Below are 18,785 nucleotides of genomic sequence, written 5' to 3'. Positions count from 1 at the left end.
TCAGGGTTCTAAGTTCCCCACCTTCAGCTATGAGAGAGCACAATTTAAAATGAGTGAGCTAGATTTTACTGCCTGGGCTCCCACGGACAAACTGGAGTTCTCTGACGTGTAGTCAGTCTGTAATTGGGCAGAAGCACAAATTTGAGTGACAGGAGCATCCACGTCTCTATTCAGTGTTGCAGTAACTACTTCCTGTAGGTGGGCTTACTGCATAACACCTTTGTCTTCTGGTTAAAAATGACGTCCAAGTGAGAAACCAAATGTTGGCGAAAATGAAAAGAGCACACTGGGCGTGGCGGCTCATACCTGTAATCCCAGCACTTTGGGAGGCTGAGGTAGGAGGATGGATTTAGCCCAGGAGTTTAAGACCAGCATTAGCAACATGGCAAGACTGTCTTGCTACAAAAAAAATACAAAAATGAGTCAAGCATGATAGCACATGCTGTAGTCCCAGCTACTATGGAGGCTGAGGTGGGAGAATGGCTTGAGCTTGTGAGGCAGATGTTGCAGACAGCGGAGATCATGCCACTGCCCTCCATCCTGAGTGACAGAGCAAGATCCTGTCTCAAAAAAATAAAATAAAATAAGAATAACAGTTACCTTGCTTTATAAAGATATACATAAAAAACACTCAAAAACATTCAACTGTAGGCTGGGAGCAGTGGCTCACGCTGGTAATCTCAGCACTTTGGGAGGCCGAAATGTGTGGATGACTTGAGGTCAGGAGTTTCAGACCAGTCTGGCCAACATGGTGAAACACCTGTCTCTACTAAAAATCCAAAAATCAGCTGGGTGTGGTGGCACACGCCTGTAGTCCCAGCTGCTCGGGAGGCTGAGGCTTGAGAATCACTTGAACTTGGGAGGCAGAAGTTGCAGTGAGCCGAGATGGTACCACTGCACTCTAGCCCGAGTGACAAAGCAGACTCTGTCTCACAAAAAAAAAAGAAAAGAAAAAGAAAAACATTCAATTGTAAAGCATTTCCAGAATCAGTCACTTAACAAAATGCCATAAACTAGAAAAAAAAAAGTCAGCCACCTTTCTATAGCACATGTAGGGAGAAAGAAATAGCAAACTAATTTCATATCTGTTCCTGGCTTATGCAGCTGCATAGTTGTATGTCCGTTATCCCCTGTTCCCTCTCATGACTGCCAGCTTTTGTGTTAGGCCTTTGTTCAATCTGTAGCTAGTTGATGCTGAAAACCTTGTACTCCCTCCTTCCCTCCCTCCCTCCCTCCCTTCTTCCTTCCTTCCTTCTTTCCTTCCTTCCTTCCTTCCTTCCTTCCTTCCTTCCTTCCTTCCTTCCTTCCTTCCTTCCTTCCTTCCTTCCTTCCTTCCTTCCTTCCTTCCTTCCTTCCTTTCTTTTCTTTCTTTTGGGATGGAGTTTCACACGTCGCCCAGGCTTGGTGCAATGGCGTGATCTTGACTCACTGCAACCTCCACCTCCTAGGTTCAAGCAATTCTCATGCCTCAGTCTCCTGAGTAGCTAGGATTACAGGTGCCCACCACCATGCCCAGCTAGTTTTTGTATTTTTAGTAGAGACGGGGTTTCACCATGTTGGCCATGTTGGTCTTAAACTCCTAATCTCAAGTGATCCACACTCCTCGGCCTCCGAAGCACTGGTTTTACAGGTGTGAGTCATTGTGCCCGGCCCAAAATACCTTGTCCTACTCACCTTTCTTGACACAAGGTTCTACGGCCATGCTGAGTGGAGGGATGATTTAGGGAAGGCCAAATTTCCATTTACTGCCCAATCCTTTGGTTTTTGACAACACTCCACCTGAGTACATGAGGTTTGCTGAAGTTATGCAACTAACTAAAGAGAACTACAGCCAGGCTCCGTGGCTCATACCTATAATGCCAGAACTTTGTGAGGCTAAGGTGGGAGAATTGCTTGAGGCCAGGAGTTCAAGACTAGCCTGGGCAACACAACAAGACCCCCCACCCCGCCAATTCATGAAAAATTAAAAAATTAGTCCAGGTGTGGTGGCTGACGCCTGTAATCCCAGCACTTTGGGAGGCCAAGGCAGGCAGATTGTTTGAGCTCAGGAGTTTGAGACCAGCCTGGGTGACATGGTGAAACCCATCTTTACAAAAAAATACAAAAATTAGCTGACTGTGGTGGCGCATGCCTACAGTTCCCACTACTCAGGAGGCTGAGGTGGGAGGATCACTTGAGCCTGGGAAGTGGAGGTTGCAGTGAGCCGAGATTATGGCACTGCACTCCAGCCTGAGTGATAGAGTGAGACCCTGTCTCAAAAAAAAAAAAAAAAAAAAAAAAAAAAAATCAGCCAGGTGTGATGGCATTCACCTGTAGTCACAGCATCTCAGGAGGCTAAGGTGGGAGGATCCCTTGAGCCCAGGCATTGAAGACTGCCATGAGCTATGATCATGCCACTGTACTCCAGCCTGGGTGACAGAGCAAGACCTTGTCCCATAAAAAGAGAATTACAGGCCAGGCACAGTGGCTCATGCCTGTAATCTCAGCACTTTGGGAGGCCAAGACAGGTGGATCATTTGAGGTCAGGAGTTCAAGACCAGCCTGACCAACATGGTGAAACCTCGTCTCTATGAAAAATACAAAAATCAGTGGGGTGTGATGGTGCATGCCTGTAATCCCAGCCACTTGGGAGGCTGAGGCAGGAAAATCGCTTGAACCCAGGATGCAGAGGTTACAGTAAGCTGAGATCACACCATTGCACTCCAGCCTGGGCAACAACAGCAAAACTCCATCTCAAAAAAAAAAAAAAAAAAAAAAAAAAGAGAGAGAGAGAGAGAATTACAATGTAGGCAGAGGAACTTTTAAACAGGAGGCAAAATATAGCTATTTTCAGAACCTAAGGCAAAAGAAGAAGAAATCAAGCACTCCTCACAAGGCCCTCTCTGGCACAGTCCAGTTCCTGGACTGTCTTTTCTGTCTCAAGATCTACCTTTCTATATATTTCTGCAGAAAGGCCTTTCTTCAATTATTGTTTTAGTTTTTTGAAACAGAGTCTCACTCTGTTGCCCAGGCTGGAGTGTAGTGGCATGATCTTGGCTTATTGCAACCTCTGCTTCCTGGGTTCAAGCAATTCTTCTGCCTCAGCCTCCTGAGTGGCTGGGATTACAGACACCTGCCACCACGCCTAATTTTTGTATTTTTAGTAGAGACAGGGTTTCACCATGTTGACCAGGCTGGTCTCCAACTCCTGATCTCAGGTGATCTGCCTGCCTCAGCATCCCAAAGTGCTAGGATTATAGGTCCAATTCTTTATACTACTGGAAAAACTCTTCCCTCCCTCTGAAATAGCTTCCTTGCCTAATCAAGGTAATACGTAGCACTGAAAAGTCTCAGAGTACATTTCCCAAAATGGAGTTGCAGCATGCATTCACTTAATTTACTCAAATTCAACTGCAATACACCCCTCTTTAAATAATAGAGAATAATAACAATTTGTGTAGTGCAGGTGACACTGTCTGTTTTCTTCAAAAGCTTTCAACTGAAAGTGAAAATGAGATGAGAGACATGAGTCTACATATCCTTCTTGGTAGCAGTCTGGGAAGCATCTCATCTGCCTGTCCTAAGGTTAATCCTGCTATTAGATATCCATTTTATTCAGCATGCAATTGAAGAAACAATGACTCTCTTGCTGGGAGAAACACTAGTAGGGGCCTATTGGGTAACATTGTATCCATCTTCACTTCCTAAAGGATTTTCAAGGGTAATGTTGATTATATAAGATTTTTCTCTTTGGAAGTACTGACTGGGATTACAGGCATGAGCCACCGTGCCCCCCCCAAAAAAGTGTTTACAACTCTTTGTAGAAGGTTTTCTTCAAGCATCATACAGAAAGAACACCCCAATCTTCTTGAGACAGTCCCACCCCTAGTGTTTTGCCTTTATGGAAACATGCTGAAAATACAGCCCCTCTCTCAGCCATACATCTCTTCACCACTATTCTGCCTTTTCAATGTCTTCTCTCTGGTCACTCCATCCCCCATGTCACACAGCCTTCAAGTGGAAATGGTCAACTGGTCACTGAGACTCCCATCCCCCCTTTTTTTTTTGAGACAGAGTCTCGCTCTGTTGCCCAGGCTGGAGTGCAGTGGTATGATCTCGGCTCACGGCAACCTCTGCCTCCCAGGTTCAAGCAATTCTCCTGCTTCAGCCTCCAGAGTAGCTGGGTTTATAAGCACCTACCACAATGCCCAGGTAAGTTTTTATATTTTTAGTAGAGACGGGGTTTCACCATGTTGGCCAGGCTGGTCTAGAACTCCTGACCTCAAGTGATCTGCCCACCTCAACCTCCCAAAGTGCTGGGATTACAGGTGTTAGCCACTGTGCCCAGCCTTTTCCCATTCCTTTTGTGTGTGTGTGTGTGTGTGAGACAGAGTCTCACTCTGTTGCCAGGCTGGAGTCCAGTAGCCCTATCTTGGCTCACTGCAACCTTTGCCTCCCGGATTCAAGCAATTCTCCTGCCTCAGCCTCCTAAGTAGCTGGGACTACAGGCCTGTGCCTCCAAGCCCAGCTAATTTTTGTATTCTTAGTAGAGACAGGGTTTCACCATGTTGGCCAGGATGACCTCAATCTCTTGACCTCGTGATCTGCTCACCTTGGCCTCCCAAAGTGCTGAGATTACAGGTGTGAGCCACCACGCCTGGCCCGTGAAAACACTTTTTACACAAAGCCTGGTATTACAGGTGTGAGCCACCATGCCCAGCCTTCCCCTTACTTTTAATGCTAGAGAAGAAGGCTTTAATTGGGTGCTACAGGAGAATGGGAGAAAGTCTCAAATCCGTCTCCCTAATCTACTAAAATTGGAGAGCTTATATAGCAGGGAAGATGGGAAAGCAAGAATTAGGGAGGGGTAAGGAAGCAATCATGTTGGATGAGGGGTCTTCTAAGTCTGGATGCAGTGATCTGAAGAGTTTCAATTCCTTGCCTGAGGGTTGATTTCCTAAGAAAAGAACTCGGATAAGACAAATGGGTTTCAAATTTCAAGACTGGGAGGGTCAACTTTTATGTTTATTTAAAAAAAACTTGTAAATATCAGTTCTGTGGGACAACTGGGACAGTTTCAGACGCAGGGGTACTACCTCCTGGTTCAGTTGGGCCCAAGACAGCTGGAGTCTTTGTAATTTAGGGGGAGGATTACTAAACCTAATTGGCTCACATTGAAAGCTGGGTTTTCCTATCAGCTTCATCAATAATAAAACCGACTTTTTTTTTTAATGGAGCAATGTCCTAATTTCAAACAATAGTTCCATTTATGTAATGAACTTCCATCCAGAGTACATTTAATATATTATTTAAGGTTAATAGTAATATTTTAATTGGGATTTAAAAAATCATTCTCATGTGAAATTGTCTTGTCTTCTGGTATTTTTTTTTTTTTTTCTGTTATGTGTTTATCTTGAACTCCTGGCCTCAAGCAATACTCCCTTCTTAGCCTCCCAAAGTGCTGGGATTACAGGCATGAGCTGAGATTACAGGCATGAGCTACCACACCTGGTCATTTCTATCGTATATTTATCATTCATGCTTTAGATAAAGGATTTTAGATAATTTATTTATGCCCCAGAAACATTTAAATTGCATAAGAGTTAAAGATCTAGAAAAAAAATTGCCATCTCCCAGGAAGCCTCTGGGTTTATGGCACATTCTTCCCTCTTTTCCTTCTTTTCTTTTTTCTTTTCTTCTCTTTCTTTCCTTTTTTCTTTTCTTTTCCTCTTCTTTTCTCTTCTCTTTCTTCAGAGACAGGTCTTACTCTTATCACCACGGTTGGAGTGCATCCGTGCAATCATAGCTCACAGCAACCTGAAACTCCTGGGCTCTAGCAATCCTCCCACCTGGGTCTCCCAAAGCGCTCAGATTACAGGCATGAGCTGCTGTGGCCAAACTCTTCAATTCATATTCTATGGGATGTCTAGTATATGCCAGGATTTGTTCTAGGCACTAGGGATATAGCAATAAATAAAATAGACTTGCTTCCTGTTCTTCGGAGATTTACATTCTAGGCTGAGAAGATAGGCAATAAATAAAATATAAAACAATATGTGGCAATAAGTGCTTTTTGAAAAATTAAATAAGGTATGTATAAGGGGTGGAGGTGGAGAGAAAGGGTAATTGGGGTGGGGTGGAGTCAGGTAGGTGACTATGGTGCTATTTTAAGTAGGAGGGTTAGGGAAGACCTGTTTGAGCAAAAACCTGAATCAAATGAGGAGAGTGGATATCTGGCAGGGAGAAGCATAGTCTAGCCTTGGGGAATAACAGGTGCAAACAGTAGGTGAGTGACAGGTGTGGGGGAAAGTCTGGGTGCCTGATGAACTTTAAGCAGATTGGTATAGCCCGGAGGTGGATCAGCAGGATGAAGTAAACTACTGTAAAGATTTTGGCTTTTTATCTGAGTGAAATGGGAAGCCATCAGAGAGTTTGAAGCAAAGAAGAGACAAGACCTGATTTAGGCTCTAAAAGGGTTGCACTGGCTCCTGTGTTGAGAGTCGACACTAATAAAGACAGGGCAGAAGACTAGCTGAAGGCTGTCATCTCATCCAGGTGACCGATGACTTTGCTTGGATTTGGGTGATCGCTGTGGAGGTGATCAGATTCTAGATATAATATGATGGTGTTGCTGACAGAGTTTACTGATGTGGGGCTGTAGGGTGGGAGAGAAAGCGGGGTCAAGGCTGTTTTGAAGTTCTTGGTCTGGAGCAACAGTACAAACAGAATTGACACTTAATGTGGCAAGGGCAGATTAGGGTGTCTTTAATTTGAGACCTCTTGAATTTCGAAGTGGAGCTAGTCATTTCCAATTATTCAGGGTTTGGGACCTGAGCAACTTGAGTTGCCATTTACTGGTTTTGTTTTGTTTTGAGACAGAGTCTCACTCTGTTACCCAGGCTGGAGTGCAATGGCATGATCTCAGCTCACTGCCACCTCCGCCTCCCAGGTTCAAGTGATTCTCCTGCCTCAGTCTCCTGAGAGTAGCTGGGATTACAGGCGCCCACCACCATGCCCAGCTAATTTTTGTATTTTTAGTAGAGATGAGGTTTCACTACGTTGGCCAGGCTGGTCTTGAACTCCTGATCTCAGGTGATCTGCCTGCCTTCAAAGTGCTGGGATTACAGGCCAGAGCCACTATACTCCGCCTATTTACTGGTTTCGTATTTTCCACCTGAAGAGTTTCTGTTTTCGTCAACAGTTCAGCTTTTGCTGTTTTCAGACTGATTTTTGCCAGTCTGATGGGTTTGAAATTGGTCTCATTATCATTTTAATTTGCATTATCCTGATTTCAGTGATACTGAGCATCTTTTATTATGTTTGGTGAAAACATGTATTTTCTCTTTCATAAATTGCCTATTCATCTTTTCTATTTTAGTTACTGGTTTATGGAGGCTCAGTTTACAAATCCTTGATGGGAGGCCGGACGCGGTGGCTGATGCCTGTGATCCCAGTACTTTGGGAGGTCGAGGTGGGTGGATCAGGAGGTCAGGAGTTCAAGACTAGCCTGGCCAAGACGGTGAAACCCCCGTCTCTACTGAAAACACAAAAGATTAGCTGGGCATCGTGGCATGCGCCTGTAATCCCAGCTACTCTGGAAGCTGAGGCAGAGAACTACCTAAACCTGGAGAGGCAGAGGTTGCAGTGAGCCGAGATCACACCACTGCACTCCAGCCTGGGCGACAGAGCGAGACTCCATTGCAAATAAATAAATAAATCCTTGGTGGGTCATATCAGTTGCATATATCTTCTGATAGACTGTAGCTTGTTTTTTCATTTTTTAACTAATTATTTGGTCACTCAAACCATTATTTAAGGCAGATTAAATAACATACAACCAGCTTGGGCAACATAGCAAGACCCTGTCTCTACAAAAAAATTAAAAAGATATTAGCCAGGCATGGTAGTGCATGTCTGTGGTCCCTGAGCTACTTGGGAGGCTCAGGTAGGAGGATTGATTGAGTCCAAAAGGTCAAGACTGCAGTGAGCTGTGATGGCACCACTGTATTCTAGCCTAGGCAACAGAGCAAGACCCTGTCTCAAAAACAACAACAAAATTTATCCTAAAAAGGTATTTGTCATTTATCTAAAATTAGAGTTGAGGGGCTGGCCATGGTGGCTCACACCTATAATCCCAGCACTTTGGGAGGCCGAGGTGAGCGGATCACGAGGTCAGGAGTTCGAGACCAGCCTGACCAACATGGTGAAACTCTGTCTTTACTAAAACTACAGAAAAAAAAAAAAATTAGCTGGGCGTGGTGGCGTGCACCTGTAATCCCAGGTACTCAGGACGTTGAGGGAGGAGAGTCGCTTGAACCTGGGAGGCGGAGATTGCAGTAAGCCGAGATTGTGCCACTGCACTTCAGCCTGGGCAATAGAGGGAGACTCCATATCAAATAAATAAATAAATAAAATTCAAGTTGAACTGGGTATCCTATATTTTATTTGAGAACCCTACAGGAGATAGAACTGGAGCATCTGCCTTTGACCCAGAGATGAAACCACCTATGGAAGACAATGGAGCTATTGTGGCAGGCCTGAAGAGCACACTTTGGGATCATTACCTGAAAAAGACATAACTTTGTTTGTAGTCACTTCTATACACAAGTACTGTGGTATTTAAAAAATATTTTTGGTGCAAGAGCTTAGCCTTTGTCCTAACCAATATGTGAAAACTTTCTTGCAATTCCAAGGATTGAAAGGATTGACCAGGTGCAGTGGCTCATGCCTGTAACCCTAGCACTTTGGGAAACCCAGGCAGGGAGATCACTTGAACCCAAGAGTTCAATACCAGCCTGGTCAATATAGTGAGACACTGTCTCTATTAAAAAACTTCTTTTTAATTAAAAAAAATTTACCATGTTTCAGGGATTATGAAAACGGAATAGTGACTTGGAGGAAGTTACTAAACTTTGGTATAAGAAAAGAAATCTGGCCAGGCAAGGTGGCTCCAGCCTGTAACTCCAGCCTGTAACACAGTGACTGACACCTGTAATCCCAGCACTCTGGGAGGCCGAGGCAGATGGATGACTTGAGGTCAGGAGTTTGAAACCAGCCTGACCAATATGGTGAAACCCTGCCTTTACTAAAAATACCAAAATTAGCCAGCCGTGGTGGTGGGCACCTGTAGTCTCAGCTACTCAGGAGGCTGAGGTGGGAGTACTGCTTGAACCTGGGAGGTGGAGGTTGCAGTGAGCCGAGATCAAGCAACTGCACTCCCGTCTGAGTGACAGAGTGAGACTCTGTCTCAAAAGAGAAAAGAAATCCTGCAAGCAAATCAAAGTGAATTACCTAATGCAGGGGTTGGCCGACTGTGGCACATCTACCAAATCCAGTCTTCTGTTATAAAGTTTTATAGAAAACAGCCACATTCATTCATTTATATGTTGTCCATCCCTGCTTTAGCACTGTAATAGCAGAGTTGAGTAGTTGCAACAGAGGTTCGTGTGGCACTGCAAAGCCTAAAATGTTTTCTATCCGGCCCTTTACAGAAAAAGTTTGCTGATCACTGACCCAAAGCAAAACCATTATTCACCTAAAAATTTTTCTGAGCATTAATTGATATGAAAAATTTTGAAGAAAACAAATAATGTGACTTAAAGATTGAATCATGTGGTCATTCACATTTAAAAGCAGCTGAAAGACTGGGTGCAGAGGCTCATGCCTGTAATCCCAGAACTTTGGGAGACTAAGGTGTGAGGCTTGCTTGAGGCTGGGAGTTCAAGAATAGCCTGGGCTAAAAATTAGCTACCACACCCAGGTAATTTTTAAATGTTTTTGTAGAGATGGGTCTAATTATGTTGACCAGGCTGGTCTTGAATTCCCAGGCTCAAGGAATCCTCATGCCTCAGCCTCCCAAAGCGTTGGGATTATAGGTGTCAGTCACTGTGCCCAACAGTATTTTTTTTTAATGAGACACACACTAAAATCTGATTTGTTTATTGCCTGCAACATTTTTCTTTTTTCTTTTCTTTTCTTTTTTTTGTTTCAAACACCAATTTGAACCAGGCTTTTTTATGCTAAAAAGTTATCTGTTGTTTATCTGATGTTCAAATTGAACTGTGTGCTCATTGTTTTTATTTGCTAAACTTGGCAACCCTGTCTCCAGTCACTCTGAATCAGGGAAGGGTCTAGGAAGGCACAGATCTAGGCCTTTCAAGGGAAGGCTTCCAGAGTGACACACAATCATTCCTGCCCACATTTCATTGCCTAGAATTTAGTCATGGCCACACCCAGACACACCTAGATCGAAAGTCTAGCTTGTTAACCAGGTGCCTAAAATGCTACTATTACAGGAGAAGGAGAGAACAGATTTGGGGGAACATTTAGCAGGCTACCATCGTATATATATCTTTGAAAAAAAATTTTTTTAGTTTCATTAGTTGTAAGTTCTTTCAGAGACATCAATTTCTCTAAATCAGATTTCTGTTGTCTTCTATGTTTTCATCTCCTGTCTAATCACTTTAATCTTTATCCTTTTCCTTTTTATTTGATGTGCTTTTAAAAAAAATCCGTCATCCATCCCGCAATTTTCTGCTAGATATTTCTTATTTTTATTTTTAAAACTAGAGATGAGATCTCACTGTGTTGCCCAAGCTGGTCTTGAATTCCCGGGCTCAAGTGATCCTCCCACCTTGGCCTCCCAAAGTGCTGAGATTACAGGCATGAGCCACTGTGCCCAGCCAGACAGTTCTTATTTCTTCTTATTTCTAATTCATGTGCTGTTTCTGCAACGGTATGACTTTTCCCTCTCAATACCTTCTCTTAGCCCTTCTAACATCTTTTATGTTTCATTCATTCTCTTGTGATTTCTCTTTTGATATATTTTATTTTCTTCAGGGTATGAAACATTTGTCTCTATATTTCTTCTGTTTACTGGGGTTAATCTTCCTCCATAATGTATCGTTTCTTTTTAGAATATATTTCTTTTTTTTTTTTTTTTTTTTTGATTCTCATCAGCAGGAAGGGCCTCACCAGAGGCAGCCCCTCTGCCTTGAACATCTCACCCTCTATAACTGTAAGAAATCAATTTTTTCTTTTTTATTTATTTATTTTTAAAATTTATTTATTATTATTATACTTTAAGTTCTAGGGTACATGTGCATAACGTGCAGGTTTGTTACATATGTATACTTGTGCCATGTTGGTGTGCTGCACCCATCAACTCGTCAGCACCCATCAACTCGTCATTTACATCAGGTATAACTCCCAATGCAATCCCTCCCCCCTCCCCCCTCCCTATGATAGGCCCCGGTGTGTGATGTTCCCCTTCCTGAGTCCAAGTGATCTCATTGTTCAGTTCCCACCTATGAGTGAGAACATGCGGTGTTTGGTTTTCTGTTCTTGTGATAGTTTGCTAAGAATGATGGTTTCCAGCTGTATCCATGTCCCTACAAAGGACACAAACTCATCCTTTTTTATGGCTGCATAGTATTCCATGGTGTATATGTGCCACATTTTCTTAATCCAATCTGTCACTAATGGACATTTGGGTTGATTCCAAGTCTTTGCTATCGTGAATAGTGCCGCAATAAACATACGTGTGCATGTGTCTTTATAGCAGCATAATTTATAATCCTTTGGGTATATACCCAGTAATGGGATGGCTGGGTCATATGGTACTTCTAGATCTAGATCCTTGAGGAATCGCCATACTGTTTTCCATAATGGTTGAACTAGTTTACAATCCCACCAACAGTGTAAAAGTGTTCCTATTTCTCCACATCCTCTCCAGCACCTGTTGTTTCCTGACTTTTTAATGATCGCCATTCTAACTGGTGTGAGATGGTATCTCATTGTGGTTTTGATTTGCATTTCTCTGATGGCCAGTGATGATGAGCATTTTTTCAACAGACATTTCTCAAAAGAAGACATTCATACAGCCAACAGACACAAGAATATATTTCTTTATTTCATCTCTTCCCCAATATCACAATTTAAAATGTTTATATCAGTCTTATTTCCTTTTCATTCATCTTTGATGAATATTTACTATTTAAAATTTCTATTTATATTGAAATAAACAGGATGGATGAATTATCTTTGAGGACCCCATGTTTCTTGTTGGATTCAAGCAATGAGGAGCCACAGAAGAAAGCTGGAAGGAGGTATGAGAATGGGTTCATACAAAATGGTATGAGATTGGGCACCTTCATAGTTTGTGTTTTTTTTTTTCTTTTTTACATTGCAATTTTTAAAAATTAAAATATAATTGAAAAAATCTTTGAGGAGAAAGGTTATGTAAGCCTGCCATCTATCCTACTTAAGCCCAGATGTGAATTACCACATATCGTCCTGCAATCTTCTCCTATCTGGGGGAAGAAGCCTTGGTTAGTTGACTTTTGGATTAATAAGGAATGCAGGCAATTATAGGAATAGAGGAATGGAATCTACAGTGCTGGACAATATTGAAAGATACTCAGAGGTTCTTGAATCAAGGAATAGAGAAGTCTTTAGGTGTCTTTCCTAATTCTGCTCAATGACAATGAAAGGGAAGGCTGGAACTTTTTATTTTTTTGTGATGAAAAGATTTGGTTACTTTGGATTAGGCCTAAGATATTAAAAATCCACTGCTAGCACAGTTTCCTAGTTAAAATGGTTGGAATTTAGCATTCCATTCCAAAATGATAAAAACATACTTCAATTCTCCAGTTGTAATATGGGTTTCTCCAGATTGCACGGTATTTTCACAATGTTCCAACTCATATTTAGTTGGGTGGGTGGAAACATTTTAAAAACTGGTCTCATATTTTTAAGCAAAGTTGGAATACTTACAAATGAAAGTCACGATTCTTAGGATGAAATAAAAACTTGCACATGGATTTTTTTATTCATATTTTTTCTTAAAACATAAATAAACTTAAGAATGTTGATGATTATGACTAGCATACCACTAAATTTTAATTATGGAAATTCTAAAGCTGAATAATAATTTGGATTTAAAGAAAACTTTTGATATATGATTATGGATAAGCTTTGGGGTGAAATTTTATAGTTTCTGCCAAAATGCAAGTGATATTAATTTTTAGGATGGTCTTATGGCTGAAAAACAGCTAAATCGCCAGCGGTAAAGTTTATTTATTTGTTTATTTATTTGAGATGGAGTCTCACTCTGTCAACCAGGCTGGGCCCTGCCTCCCAGGTTCAAGCAATTCTCCTGTCTCAGCCTTTCGAGTAAGCTGGGATTGCAGGCGCGTGCCACCATGCCCAGCTAATTTTTGTAGTTTTAGTAGAGATGGGGTTTCACCATGTTGTCCAGGCTGGTCTTAAACGTCTGACCTCAAGTGATCTGCCCACTTGGGCCTCCCAAAGTACTGGGAGTACAGGCTTGAGCCACTGCACCCAGCCAGAGAAGTTTCTATAGGGAGGTAAAATGTGGCATTTCTGAAAGTTGAGGCCCATACCAAGTATTCTCTTTGTGGACACCTCTTATAATTTACACTCTTTGTTTTAGGCATATTCACACAGGCCTATATATATATCTTCCTGTGACCTGTACTGTTATTGGTCAGCCAGGAATTTCTTGAGGTATAAATATTTATCAATAATAGTGACACAACCATCTTTTATTTCTTGAATAATTCTGTAGTAATTTCTATGTGTAAAAGATGTGGTAGATATTATGGGGATGTGAAAGTAGTAAAAGCTCCAGGAATCTCCTCTAGAGAAGTTTATAATCTAGATAAAAAAGGAGATAATATTTAGCTAAATAAGATTTGTTATTTTTTTCCCACAATATATCCATGTAACAAAAGAAGACTATTTATAATCAAGTAACGGCAACAAAGAAAGAAAGAAACAAACAAAAAACCCAAAATAAACACTAATACTCTAGTCCAGAGAAGGAAAAGATGACAATACACTGAGGGCACAGAAATTATTTAAAAATATTTATTGTGTGTGGCACTTTACTAGGCATCGTATATAATGAATTAAATAATGTCATTGCCTTCTAGAAATTAATCATCAAAGATAGTAATCATGTGAAGAGAAATAATAAGATATAAATTTAGCAAATGCAGAACAATAAATTAGTAAATCATTTACATTATTTGTTTAAAAGAGATGAATGAAGAATCCTAGAAATTGTTGACGGTGGAGAATCATTCCCTTCTCTCAATTACAATAGTTAAATGCCTTGCAAGTGTGGTGGGATTTCTGTAGCTATTCAGTTCAATATGAAAATCTTTCACTTTTTTGTCCAGGCATGGTGGCTCACGCCTGTAATCCCAGCACTTTGGGAGGCCTGAGTGGGTGGATCACCTGAGGTCAGGAGTTCAAGACCAGCCTGGCCAACATGGTAAAATTCTGTCTCTACTAAAAAATACAAAAATTAGCTGGGTGTGGTGGTGCATGCCTGTAGTCTCAGCTACTGGGGAGGCTGAGGCACGAGAATCGCTTGAACCCAAGAGGCAGAGGTTGCAGTGAGCCAAGATCACACCATTGTACTCCAGCCTGGATGACAAAGTGAGACTCTGTCTCAAAAAAAAAAAAAAAAAAAAAGTCTTTTGCTTTTTCATAGTAATATTAGTAGGTAATGTGTCTTTTGGTAATGTGTGAATAAGAAATAAAATCCAAAAGCATTTTCCTAAAACCAACAAAAGAAAACCCCTTACTCCTCTGAGGGCCACTGGTCTTAACATAGTTTTGCAAATGCTTCACCCAAATTGCAAATTTCAATTGTGGATTCACTAGGAAACACTTGTGCTTCTCAGAATTGCCAGCTTCTGTTAACATATTCAGAGTAGAAATCATTCATAGATTATCATAGAATGACCTTCCACATCAGGGACTGGGATACTTTGACTCTATTTCTGGCTTTGACATTTTTTCCCTTGATAATCATTCACCAAAACGATATTATGTGGTTAGCAAAGCCAACACTTACCTTTCAAGGATACAGTTCCCATCTTCAAAAATGTCTTGCTTAGTTTTTAGTGTATAAAACTTCCTTGTTTTTATTAATATAGCTATGGTAATTTCAGAGGCTATTTCAAAGGATACTCCAAGAAGTTTGATTATAGGAAACCCACACATTTATTAGCTATACTCTAAGGAGGACAATAGCCTTTCAAAGCAAACAGCGCTAGAATTACTGTTAGCTCTTGCTTATCCATGATATTTGAGGATAAAGAAAACTATCAAGATAGCAACCAGTTAGTTTCAATCTCCTTTCAGTTACAATGGCCCCAAAACCTATTGTTTCACCAAATCTCTTACTGAAACTAACACATAGCCACATGACTGAAGTTTGGCCCCCTTTCCTTTCCCTTGCCCTCCCTCTGGTGGAGGTGTTCACAAGTGAGATGTCCACCATGGGCAGTTAAAGAGAATTCCAAAGGCTTGCACCCTCCAGCAATTAAGCCGATTAGCCTTTGGAATGGAGGAAAACCAGCTGTAGGCTTCCTCTTTCCAGATGCATAGGGGTGCCACACTCACTTTTTGGTCTGGTCAGAGAGCATCCAAATGACCAAGCGCGGTGGCTCACGCCTGTAAACCCAGCACTTTGGGAGGTTGAGGTGTCAGTTGTTCGAGATCGGTCTGGGTAATGTGGCGAAACCCTGTCTCTACGGGGGTGGGAGGGGTGGGGGTGCGGCGGGGTGCGGGGGGGGGGGTAAAAGAAAAAGAAAGAAAAATTACCCTGGTGTGGTGGCGTGTGCCTGTAGTTCCAGCTATTCAGGAAGCTGAGGCACCAGAATCTCTTGAGCCCAGGAGGCACAGGTTACAGTGAGCCGAGACTGTGCCACTGCACTCCAGCCTGGTGACAGAGTGAGACGCCGTCTCAAAAACAACAAAAACAAACAAAACAAACAAGCAAAAGCGTCCAAATGAGAGCTGATATTAAAATATTCTTGTTCATGGCTTCAGAAAGGAATAGACCTAATTTTTAACTGGGTTCATATATTCCTAAACAGTAACAATAAAATGTTATAAACAGTAGGGTTGCTGTTGGGGAAATAGTACAAACTTCTGCTTCATAATCATATTTTATTTTATTTTTTGAGATAGAGTCCTCGCTCTGTCATCCCGGCTGGAGTGCAGTGGTGCAATCTCAGCTCATTCCAACCTCTGCCTCCCGGGCTCAAGAGATTCTCATGCCTCAGCCTCTCATGCAGCTGGGATTCCAGGCTCGTGCTACCACGCCAGGCTAATTTTTGTATTTTCAGTAGAGACAGGGTTTCACCATGTTGCCCAGGTTGGTCTCGAACTCCCGGCCTTAAGTGATCCGCACGCCTTGGCCTCCCAAAGAGCTGGGATTACAGACATAAGCCACCATGCTCAGTCTGTAATATTTTAATTGAAATAATTTTTTTTTTACATTTTAAAAGTGTCTTCTGTTGCCCTGGCTGGAGTGCGCTGGCGTGATCAAGACTCACTGCAGCTTTGATCTCTCGGGCTCAAGCGATCCTCACACCTGAGCCTTCCAAGTAGCTGGGACCGCAGGCATTGACCACCACACCTGGCTAACTTAACAAAATTTTTTAAATAGAGATAGGACCCCGTTATGTTGCCCAGGCTTGTCGAACTCATGGGCTCAAGCGGTCCTCCTGCCTGGGCCTGCCAAAGTGCTGAGATTACAGGCATAAGCCACTGCACCTGGCCTTAAAAGTTTCTTCACATCTATATCTCATTTGATTCTCTTCAACAGTCCAGCAAGATAGGGAGGGTGCTGTTACAACTCAGAGGCCCAGTGGAAGCCCAGTTAAATTTTTCAAATTTTAACTATGTGCCTTTTGCACTCTCCATCCAGATAGCCTAATACGCGTGAGACACCTAAGAGAGTAACTTATCATAACAGTTCTTAAAAACATTCCCAAATTTTGGAACATCACGATTATATTTGTCCCAGGAGTAGAGTTACATTGGCACTGAAAGACCACAATAATTAACACATAGTAAGTTAAGTGTTAGCTGTTATTATTAAAAACCCATATTAAGAGGTAGTATACTGTTGTTTTATCTTTTTTTTTTTTTTTTTTTGAGACACAGTCTGGCTCTGTTGCCCTGGCTGGAGTGCCACTCTTGGACATAGCTCACTGCAGCCTTGAACTCCTGGGCTCAAGCGATCCTCCTGCCTCACAGCCTCCTAATCAGCTGGGACTACAGGCGCATGCCACCACGCCCAGCTAACATTTTGCTTGTACAAACGGGTCTCCCTATGTTGCCCACGCTGGTCTCAAACTCCTGGACTCAAGCAATCCTCCCACCTCAGCCTCCCGAAGTGTTGGGATTACAGGCGTGAGCCACTGAGCCCAGCCTAGTATAGTATTGTGAATAAAAGAATGGACTCTGGAGCCAGATCCCCTGGGCTTGAAACCTTCCTTCACCACCCACCTATCTTGTTGTGTAAAGCTTTTAGAGGAATACCTAGCAGGAGGCGTTGAATTTGATAGCTCTAGTACTTAGACACATAAGTAATAATTCGCGCTAAGTTATGTGGTAAATGGAGTTGGATTGTAATCTTGGTCCTTACATCTTATTACCTCTTATAGAAATATTGCCTCTCTAGGTTATGTTATTTTTCCATAATTTTTAGAATGTGTTTTCCTTCCTTTTCCTTCTCCTTTCATGGCCCACATTTTACTCTCCTTTATCAAACTGCAAATTTCACAATCGACATTTACAAAAATTTCTAGTGCAAAAATTTTAACCCAAATGTCCTTAGCTGTTAGGTATTCCGTTTATGCCGTGCATGCACATTTGCATGTGTAAGGAGTTGTTTTGTGCTGTAAATTGTTTTTCCTTTCTGGACATATTCTATAAACCCACAAGCGGTGAGCTACTTGAACCCTGAATTTCTATTCACTTCTTGTTAATTTACTCAATAGTATCTAGCACTGGATACTGCTACAGCCAGTGGGCTATTTAGTAAATTACCATCTGACTGGCAATCCCTCCTTGTATTTTATTCTATTTTTCTTTTCTTGATTGTTAGCTGACTTGTTTGGTGACGGGCTGTCAAGAACATGCAAATTTCGTGGCCATCTAAAAATGATCTCGTCAACGTCTTTCCTCGAATTGAAGCGGAGGATTTAGCTGTCGATTTGGTTTGGCACCATCCACTTTAAGGAAGATGTAAAAACGAAGGCGCAGGTGCCCCAGCTGCAGGGCGTGCTTTATGTCCCCGCTCCCCTGTCCCCCACAAAGAAACAGGACCTCAGGTGGTGGGCGGGCGGGGGAAGACTCTAAGTCTACAGGGGAGAGTAGCAAGAAAGAAGGAAAAGGTAAGCGGACTCCATAGCTTCTAGGTTTTGTTCCTCTTTTTTTTCCCTCTGGACGGCGGTGGCAGCTGATCAGACACAATAGCTGGCAGTCCCCCGCCGCAGTGAGGATAAAAATGACCCTCAACAGCACCAGCAGGAGCACTGAAAAGGAGAGAGGAGTGTGTATGGGAAGGGGCCGAGGATGAGGGTGACAAGGTGACAAACGCTGCCTCCGACTGCGAGCAACTCCCCTCCAGACCCGCGAGGTTCGGAGCCGGGGAGCCACCTCCCAGGAGCCGGGCGGGGTGGGAAGGGGAGGCCGAGGGGGCGGTGGCCTTCACCTGGGGGCGGGGAAGAGGGCGGAGGGAAGCCTGACTAACCAGTCCCTGATTGGCTCGCGTTCTCCCATCGTGTCTCCCGATTGGACAATTTGCAGCGGGAGATGTTGTGAGGCGCGGTGGGGCGGAGCGAGCTGCCGGGGTCTGTGACAAGGCCCGGGAGCTGGGTGGGGAGGGAGGCGGTTGTGCCGCGGCTCCGGAGCGGCTGTGACCTGAAGTGTGGCGGACAGAGAAGCGCAGCAGCCTCTTCACAGTTCCGCTAGCC

Source organism: Macaca fascicularis, chromosome 9, assembly GCF_037993035.2.
Source record: "Macaca fascicularis isolate 582-1 chromosome 9, T2T-MFA8v1.1".
NCBI classification, from domain to species: domain Eukaryota; kingdom Metazoa; phylum Chordata; class Mammalia; order Primates; family Cercopithecidae; genus Macaca; species Macaca fascicularis.
This window is presented reverse-complemented; position numbering follows the sequence as displayed.